This window comes from Mauremys reevesii, linkage group 1 (assembly GCF_016161935.1).
Source record: "Mauremys reevesii isolate NIE-2019 linkage group 1, ASM1616193v1, whole genome shotgun sequence".
Lineage (NCBI taxonomy): Eukaryota > Metazoa > Chordata > Testudines > Geoemydidae > Mauremys > Mauremys reevesii.
In genome coordinates this window covers 289,928,390-289,938,745 of record NC_052623.1, presented here as the reverse complement: position 1 = coordinate 289,938,745, position 10,356 = coordinate 289,928,390, and the positions used below count along the sequence as shown (strand labels likewise).

Sequence of the window (10,356 nt, the reverse complement as noted above, 5' to 3'; positions counted from 1 at the left end):
ACCTCACCTATATATTTGCAAACCTATCTGAAATAGTTTTGTGAAGGAGTTAGAGCCCCAACTCATCACATTACTCTTGATGCTAAGAGGATCAGATCAGCATTACAGCAGCATATAGTAGAAAATGATTTCTCCTTAACCGAAGAGGTTTTTTTTTTTCTTTTTTTCATGCCACCTTGAAATAGTCAGAAGGCCAGCATGCATTAGGCGTGAGCAGCATATTTCAGGGCACTTGAGTCAAGCTAAAGTCCTTCAAGCATCAGTTTGTAATTAGAAATGAGAGTAGAGGCATGGTCCTTAAATCCTGATTAGAAGTCACTTAAAATAATTACAAAAGCGATGCATGCAATTTGAATTATTCACACACTGCTAGGGAGCAGCTAATCCTGATTGGTGAGCAGACATTGCCACAAAACATTCTTGAAACTGCTAATGTAAAATTTAACACATTTCAGAAATTCACAAGTCAGATGCAAAAACAAAAACCAGCCCAGAGCTTAGAGAGCCAAATCCTCAGAGGGTGTAAATTAGCATAGTTCCACTGACTTCTGTGGAGTTCATAAGCTCTATTTACAACATAATACTGATCTATTATTTGTATTTGCCTGAACCCTTCTCTCCCTATGTCTTAACCTCTTCCTTCTGCCTGCCCCTTCCTAAGTTTGTCTGATTAGGGTATGTCTACACTGCAATTAGAACACCCCTGGCTGGCTGACTCAGGGTTGTGGGGCTATAAAATTGCAGTGTAGGTGTTCCAGCTTGAACCGGAGCCCAAAAGTCTACACTGCCCTGGAGGTTTTTCGCCTTCCTCCGAAGCATGGGGCAGGGGTCGCTTGCTAAGGAGTGGGTGGATCGGCTTATGTGGCCTGCATCTTGCAGGAGGTCAGACTAGATGATCATAATGGTCCCTTCTGATCTTGAATTCTATGATTCTATGATTCTATGACCTGCAAGCCTGAGTCAGCTGACACTGGCCAGCCAGGGGTGTTTTAATTGCAGTGTAGATATACCCTAAGTCTGTAAAATTGTCCGCATCAGTGAGCCTTGTCTCTATACCTTCTGAAAAGTGCCTAGTACAATGTGAGTAATTGTTTAAGGATGAGGTTAGAAGTATGAGGGATTTGCTAATGTGTTTTGTTTTTTTTAAAAATCTGGACAGTGTGACACACACGTTATGTAGTATAGTTGTCATCTCAAGGCAACCATCCACAACACATTGATCATTGCTACATTTATCTGCTTAATCACATCATTCGCATGACTCATCAGAAGCAGGGAATGACCAGTTTACTTTTTCTGGCTAGTATACAATCATCCTGAATGTGTTTTCTGATATTCTAATTCAATAGCCTTGTAATACTCTGCATTGGACAATGAAATGTCTTTAAAAGCTTTTGTGTTGCTATTGTCTTCAGCAAAAAAAGCTTTGCAGCAAAAAAGTCTTAATTTTTAATCACTCTGTAGGTGGGGATAGCTGTTCTATTACCATAATTTGCTTTTCAGTCCTTGCACAAGTTTTGATCCATTCATAATCTGCAAAGAAAAATCAGAATTCTTAGTAACTCTTTTCCCCATTTTTACAACTATTGTTTATTGAATAGGAGACCAGCAGGCAACAACATGAGTGTGAGGTTTATAAGATACTCATTTTTCTTGCTGGTTTGCAAGAAGGTGTAAGTACTTTTTAAATTCTGACTGCCTTTGGCACTATTTACATAGCTCCTTAATTGTCACAGGTGCCTTACAATGACTAGATTTTTATTAAACCAAGAACAAAACCTCTGCGCTAAATTTCCAACTTAAGTAGAAGACAGTACAATAATAAATCTCTTCTGATTCATGGTGTATATTATGACTCTGAAACATTATGAGCTATGGTGCAATCAGTACTCATTATTTATACAGTGCCAGAAGTATGCATAGTGCTTAACAGGCATGAGATGACATAGCCTCTAAAGATCTTGTAATAAAAAGGTCTTCCGACAATAAAAGAAGAGCGGAAGGGGAATATGACAGTCCTTGTAACTTGGATTATATAGGTTAGGAATCCTTATTGTTTTCATGGTGAAGTCAACACAAAGGTGGCAGAAGGAACATATCCATTTTAACATATTGGAACCTGGCATTTTTGCAACTAAATGTATTAATTTGTATGCATGTCTGCCACTGATCTCTACAGGAAGGAATATCTATTATGTCTGCTCAACGTATCCATTCCCTCTATTAGCTAAGTTAGTCAAGGTTGCTTTATTAGCACACCAGGTAGAGATTTGTGTGTGTTCATGTGAAGATCTGTGGTGTTCGCTGATGGACCAGCTTGTTTGTCTATTCACAGATCCTTAAGCTGCTTATATTTTTTCCAGGGACTGATAGAAAAACTGGCCTGTATGAAAGGGAAAGGTTGAGCATGTGTCCTAAAAAGTGTAGAAAATGGGACGGTACAGAAGTTAATATGAAGATTTGTGTTCCCCTCTAAAAATCTGTATATTTGCAAATGATGGGTGAACAAATTAGATTACACACTAACCTATACGTTCAAATGCAACTCTCGCATTTAAAAAAAATTTCACATTGACATTAGAAAATATTTAATTTTATTATTTGATTTCTCTCTAACTGAAGGCACGTTTTGGATTTATTTTACAATTCATCATATCAGATTCTAACAATTCTTTACTATATTACCTTAAATACTAAAATAGCTGGTACTTTCATGTTTTAATAGCAGGCTGAATATTCTTATGGGATTCTTTGAGAGAACTAAAGATGTTTTGGATTCTATTTGGATTTGTCTCTCTATAGAAAGTATAACAACTTTTTTTTTTTAAGAGAAAGAGAATTAGTTTCTGAGGCTTCTTATTTTTAGGAATCTCTGGAAAGGACTCACAGGGACTATTCTGTGGCTTTATGTCAAACTTTTAATTACAAAGTGAATGAATTTCTGATCCATGGTGTAATTAACTTTGTTTCGTACTTGATTTGTTACTGACATGAGCTTTGAATTAGTTAGTTAAGCATTGATAATAAGAAAAAAAATCATGTCTTTGGGTGAAATATTTAGATTTAATTATGAGATGAAATTATTACTTACTATCTATATTGGGGTAGTTACTTGCGGCTTCAATCACAGATCAGGACCTTAGTGTGCTAAGCACTGTACAAACACACACACACAAAGACAGTCCTTAAATATAGGTGGCAATTCACAGTTGCTTAGTTGTGAGCTCATTGCCATTGATACTTGGGAACTCTGTTCAAGAATTACTTGAGTTTTAAATTGAACATGACAGGAATATGCAAAGGCAGCACTATTGCTTAATTACACACAAAAAACCTACTTTAAAGAAAACTATGGTTGTAAATTCAAACACTCAAAACTTAGGCAATTCCAGAATTAAAATTGCCTGTGCGCAAAACCCCTATGAAGGGGAGACTGCTTATTCCCATTTTACAGATGACAAACTGAGGCACAGAGAGATTAAGGTCAAAAGTAGCCACCAGATTTGGGGGTCCAATCTGAGATACACAGGACTTGGACTTTTTTTCAGGGTACTTAGCATTATATGGCACTTACATGTTCAAAGCCCAGCTCACATTGATTTCAGTTGCAGTTGTGGGTGCTCAGCTCTTCTGTATCTCAGACTTCAGGTTGAACACCAAGCTACTGAAGAACACACAGTAAGTAACCATGTGTGAAAAGTTTGGTTTAAACGACTTGCCAGCATCACATTAGAACTCTGTAGCAGAGGCAGAGATAAAATCCAGTGCTCCAGGGCAGCATTCAACTTCCTTTCTCTTCCTGCAATCCCTACCTTATTCATCACACTCCTTCCAACTTCTGCAACAAATGAGGCAGGGGCTCTTAGATTCACTATGCAACTCTGATTCATTCCCAGAGCAACTCTATCCTGTGGAAAAAATAGTCTTTAATTACATGAACACATACTACCATAATGCACATGTGCAAGGAGGCCGAATTAAGGTTGGCTAGGGAACCTTAATTCTGGTATTTCCTAACTTTTTTGAGTATGTGACATTGCACCCTTCATCTTTTAATGGGGTGGGTGGGTCTGTGTGGAGGAGATTTCCCAGGATTTTGAAAAAGCAAACTGAAAAAACAAAATAAATCATGTGACATCATAATGGTTCATCACCAGGGTTGAAACCTGTAAGTTCACCACACAGACGTCTGCCACGTGAGTTAATGAGTAACTGATCGAGGAGGACATCCTGCTATTGCTGTGTACACTAAAAGTACAAGTGGATTTGACACAGACATTGCCATTTGAGTTTTGCAGATATTTGCTGACAGGAAAGGAAGGGTGAAAGTCTGGAACCCAGGATTCCAGTCTTCACACTCTAGTGGGCCCAGACTCTTCTTACAACTTTGTCCCCACCCCAAGATTGATCCTTTCTGCCCCTTCCCTTCCACCCTGTGCTAGTCCTGTCTCTACTCCATCACTGACTGCTTGTCCTAGTCCCATGCTCCTCTCCTAGTTAGTTCCAGTCTCCTTACACAGTAAGTCATAGTCTCATCCATCCAACTTCCTTCCCTGTCCTACTCCCAGTCTCCTTGACCAGCCAATCCCAGTTCCCTTCCTCACTCCCTGATGTCTTACTCACCCATGTTCCCCATCCTCATGGCTCCCAGTTTTCTCACCAGACAACTCATCCAAACTGTGTCCTCAGCTCCTTATCCCAGTCTCTTTGCCAAGGCAGTTCAAGTTCCCCCTTGCTCACTCCTGATCCGTGTCAGACCTGTCTCCTCTCTTCTCCCACCTCCCTGCCCCCACCAGCTCCTTGTTTCCCTCCCTTCCTAATCATAGAATATAAGGGTTGGAAGGGACCTCAGGAGGTCATCTAGTCCAACCCCCTACTCAAAGCAGGACCAACACCAACTAAATCATCCCAGCCAGGGCTTTGTCAAGCTGGGCCTTTAAAACCTCTAAGGAAGGAGATTCCACCACCTCCTTAGGTAACCCATTCCAGTGCTTCACCACCCTCCTAGTGAAATAGTGTTTCCTAATATCCAGCCTAGATCTCCTCCACTGCAACTTGAGACCATTGCTTCTTGTTCTGTCATCTGCAACCACTGAGAACTGCCTCACTCCATCCTCCTTGGAACCCCCCTTCAGGTAGTTGAAGGCTGCTACCAAATCTCCACCCCAAGGTTTCTTGTCCCAATCTACTCTTCTGATGTGCCCTAGTCTGGCTTTCATCTCTTCTGCATTTGAATTGGATGCTTGCTCCTCATTGCCTGAGTGCCTGCAAGGTGGGGTGGGGGTGTCACTGAGACTTCACAAGAGAGAGGCTCCCTCACTAGTGCCGGCTTCCTCCTTTCCCCAGGGGTGCTCAACCCCTAATCAGCCCCAGGCACTGCCCCCACTCCACCTCTTTCCCCAAGCCCCCCCAGTTCCACCCCCTCCCCCAGGTGCACCCTGCCCTCATGCCCCCCCCCCCTCCAGCATGCTGCAGAACAGCATGAGTGGATGGGAGGCACTAGGAGGGAGATGTGGAGCTGGCTGCCAGTGGGTGCTGAGCAGCCCTGCAGCACCCATGGAGTCGGCACCTATGGGCTCCCTACTGTAAGTTCCAGTGTCCAGCTGGGAGCAGTCACTACAAAAAAAATCTGGCATTGTACTGTAGTTCTGGGCTGGAGGGAGCATACTCCATTGATCTGTAGGATGGCAGGTGCATGGCCCAGTCACACACAAGCTGAGACCTGGAGCATGCTCACTGCTCTGTGGGAATGGTGCATGTGTAACATTTGAATAGGCCGTGGGCTAGAGTTTACTTCACTCTCCTGTCTTAGTGCTTAAACACAGCTCCTATAGAAAAGTGCATGGAGACCCAGGATTCAGTCACTGAGGATTTTCAGCAAGGATTACACAGTCAACCTCCCAACAATCAAGTCCAAAAAGAATTAAATCAAGTACCAACTTTATAAAATCCTATAATAAAGAAACGTAATAGCTTAATTCTACTACATAGTAAGGCTATTTCATAATCCACATGAATTATCTTTAGTTATACATAAATATAAACAACCCCCCCACAAATCTAAAGAGGTTAGTCCCCTCAAACACACAGTGGGAAGTAACTCAGAGTTCCAAAAGCTTAGCTTGATTTCACCTGAATCTCAGCTAGAGTTTTTGTTCATCAACCATCAGCTGAGTCAAAAGCACTGCAGCACTATCTTCCCTCCTCTAGCTGACAGAAATTTCCATCTGCAATCCAGGCAGACTGTTTCTCCTCCTCTTCTGGACTGTGGAATTGCTCTATTAGTATGTCAGCTCCCCAACCTACCAACCAATCAGTATTAAGTATATAAATAAAACACCGTTTTACAAGAAAAATACAGAATGGAGAATACCAAAATATAGATAACTTTTCCCCCAACATCACATTTAACTGACAAGAGAGTTGGTGAAGCCTACTGGTTAAAACAATTTAACTAAACCTGTTTAGCTAAAATCAAATAACATTCAAGGCATACAGTTGAAATAAAAGAAGTTTTCTCTCCCAAGTTCCTGTTCCTTTAACTAACACTGCCAGGGCTTCCATGGGTTGGATAATTAACAATAGCACTAATCTGCTGCAAAATGCTTCTGAGTTAGGGGAAAGCAGCCTCTTTTCTGCTCCTGTGGCTGAGCTTCTCCCAACATAGCCATGCAGGTCACATGCCCTTACGTAAACCAGCTGTCCTGACTGCTCGCCCTCAATGGCGTCCGAGTCCAGTTAGGGGGAACCTGTCCCAAACTACCACACCCAATTCCAAAAATTTCGGGGTGTGGAATGCTAATTGTGTATCAACCTAGCAGCAATTACCCAGATCCAACTCACTCCTCTCTCCCTGTTCTTTCTAGATCTGTTCAAGATATCTCCCTGTTAAGCACATTGGTTACACATGTGCAGTCAAGACAGTACTAGGAGCTTTGAGAGGCTCAAGCATGCTCAGTGAGGATGGACATTTTGGTGATTTGAGCTGTTAAGCTCTAGCAAATCTCTCCTGCCCATGTGAGAACTGACACATTTACTTTATTTTACTTTTCATATGTTTTAACAGGCGGTGCTGCCAACCCCACCTATTACACCCTATAGCAGCATTTGCTGGTGGCCTGTGGAGAGCTGGCACATTGAATGAGGCTGAAATCCTGTACCAATCACATAATTGAAGACTATCATTATGTCTATGAACAAGGAGGTTGAGCTAACCTGGCCATGAGCAAATGCAGTCAGGAAAGTAGTTCAGTGGAGTGAGGTTCTAGAACAGCCTCACACTAGGAGTTGTGGGGGTAAACAATGTAGTTCCAAGAAAGAGGTGGACAAATTTGAGTGAGATTGTATGACTGGTTATTTGTCAAGGTTGGGGGCAGGGCTTAGCAGCCCTGTGGGTCCCTTCTTATTTGTGTCATACGTTCCTAAAGCTCATGCTTCAGGGCTTCTGCCAATCATCTGCAGGGGTCAGGAAGGGACTAATTTTTTCCTCCAATATATTCTGGGGTGGCTTTTTTATTTTTTTTATTTTCATCCTCTGAAGCATGGTCATAGCTGGAGATAGGACACTGGGTCAGGGCTCTGAGGTAGCACTGAACATTCTCTCTTTTGGGTCCTTGGCTGGCTGGCTCTTGCTCACGTGCTCAGGGTCTAACTGATCACCATATGTGTGGTGAAGAAGGAATTTTTCCCCAGGTCAGATTGGCTGTGACCTTGAAGATTTTTCAACTTCCTCCACAACATGAGGTAGGGTCATTCCCCAGGATCATCTGGATGTTTCTTACTTATTCAGTTCTCTGCTACTGCAGGGTCCTCAGGCATTGATCCATCTCAGGCCCTCCTAATCTTTGCCTATGGCACATTAGAGTTTAGTATACTGGGGACTGTGATTCTTTGGTCTAATTTTTGTTGTTTTGTTTAGTCTTTGGGTGCTGCATGGAGTTGGTGGCTTGTAATAAACAGGAGCTCAGACTAGATAAGCTGTGGTCCCTTCTGGCCTTAAACTCTGACTCTGTTAAGGTTTCATGGAGAACCTTAAATCTGGCATTTCCCCATGCTGGCTCTGGAACTTTAATGTTCTATTTTAATTCTTTCAAACATAATGACTATCTGTGAGGCACTGCACAGAAAGAATGCAATGAATTATGAGAATACCCCAAAGAGCTAATATACTACATAGCTTTGCTATCTGTGTATTTCAAAATATGGCCTGTGCTTATTGACATACCAGTGTAACTCAATGGAAATGTTTTAGTTATGAACGTCTGTCTATAAATGTTTATTCATTCCCAAAAATTAAAAATAGATTTCATGTACTGTAGGGCAACCAAGATCACAAGACATGAATGGGAACATAATGCTTCACAATTAAAAATGCTTTAGCAGTGCAATTCCCCATGACATTACATGCTCTGCTAGAGGAAAGAAACAAATTTAAAAAAAATCATTACTGAAAAGTGGAAAATGTCATTCCCTATGCACAAAGTTAGCATTTAATATATCCTCAGCTGTCTATGAAAAATAATGAAATGTTAGTTTGAAGGCTGGAAAAACATTGTTAGATTATATTTTAATACAACAGGAGGGGATGCAGTAAATTTCATGCTGTAAGATAAACAGTGGTGCCTGTGACACTCGTCAAGCATGCTCACAAGCACTGCCTTTCAGTTGAAGGAACATGTTATGTATTTACTGAAACATGATTGTATGTTTTTAGCAGGATGCTTGGGAAATTGGGTATATTGCTTCAATGGTGATAACAGAGATGTGTGTCTAATACCCTATAAACTGACAAAAAATATTAATAAAGTTAGGAGCTAGATCCATGCCAGGGTCTTTGTTAACTTCTGCTCCCAGAGACCCAGGTTAGAAAGCATGGTAATGGAAAGAACACAAGGGGAGGAAAGTATAAGTATGAAAACGTGTAGCTGTTGTCTGATGTTTGGCTGCCTGTGTGTGTTCGCTCTGTGTGCTGTCCCAGCTCTGCACAGACAGCTGGCACAGCAGACCTTGATCAGACTGCCAAATAACCATAGATGCTGACTTCCCTTCTACCCAGGGAGTGCTCAGCCCCCCCCCCCCCGACTCTACCTCTTCCCCAAAGCTCCTGCCCCGCCTCTTCCTACTGCTGTTCTGCCCCCTGCCCTGAGCACGCCCCATCCCTGCTCATCCCCCTCCCTCCATGAGCTGACCTGCACACCGTGAAACAGGGGCTGCTAGTGGAGGGAAAGGTGCTGGAGGGCAGGCAGGAGCTTGGCTGCCAATGGGTGCTGAGCACTTGCTAACTTTTCTGCATGGGTGCTCCAGGTCTGGCACCCGTGGAGTTGGCACTTATGCAAATAACTACAGACTCAGTTCATAGCGAAGGCACTTAGGTTCATTGTCAACCAAGCATGGTTCTAATGTCCTGGCTCAATGATTACAGGTACACTAAGGCCTTGTCTACACTGCCACTTAACAGTGATGCAACTTTCTTGCTCAGAGGTGTGAAAAAACACCCCCTTGAGCGCTGCAAGTTTCAACGCTGTAAAGTGGCAGTGTAGACAGTGCACCAGTGCTGGTAGCTACTCCCCTCGTGGAGGTGGGTTTTTTAAATCACTGGGAGAGCTCTCTCCCAGCACTGGTGCTGCGACTACAGAGCTACGTTAAAGTGCTGCCGCGGCTATTGCAATGGACAAGCTCAGTTAGTGGTGGGACTTTCCACTATCCCCTAGGCCAGCCAAAGACACTTCCTTTGAGATACCTCTTTATACACCAATACAAACAAGTTACATATTGCCCCTGAAGTGGCTAGGTGCCACCCTCTGATGTAACTAACCAGCACCCATTACCTTGTACCTATTGGTTTGATCAAAACATCTTTATCCATCATGCTGTCATCCTGACCTTGTCTTTAAGATGAGTCAGCATGTTCCTCTTATCTTTTGGGGAATGTGTTTGTACCAACTTGGTATTAGGGTTTTCCGGTACTACCCTTCTGGAATGTGTCTGCAAGAGTATTTTGTGCCTAGCACTTCTTAGGAATGTGTGTTTCTGCAATATCAGCCATGTTCTTGCCGGAATCTGCTCACAACTTAACTTTGCTTTATATCAGCAAAGCTTTGACCACTAGTTTAGCCCAGGCCTCATATCAGGCTTCTGACACAAGCACTTATGTCTCAAGTTCTCTTCCTACTACAGTAGCTATCTCCCTTGCACATGAATAGCCCTAAAAGTGGTGACATTGACTGGGAAGTAGGTATGACCAGGACAGGGTTTGAGCTGATTTAAACACCTTTGCACACGTTGAGCTACCACTCGGAGACTAGAGGAAGACTGGCAGTTAATACTCTTGTCCTTCCTCAGAATGAACATTTCCTA

The 10,356-nt window shown here is 42.5% G+C and overlaps 1 long non-coding RNA gene across 1 annotated transcript; it reads right to left on the bottom strand.

Annotated features, from left to right (window-relative positions):
• Nucleotides 1-1,486: 1,486 nt before the first annotated feature.
• LOC120394835 lies at nucleotides 1,487-4,082 on the bottom strand. Its single transcript, XR_005592411.1, has 2 exons — nucleotides 3,575-4,082; nucleotides 1,487-1,533 (listed from the first exon to the last, which is right to left on the bottom strand). It is a non-coding gene; the product is annotated as an uncharacterized LOC120394835 (long non-coding RNA).
• Between the last annotated feature and the right edge of the window lie 6,274 nt (nucleotides 4,083-10,356).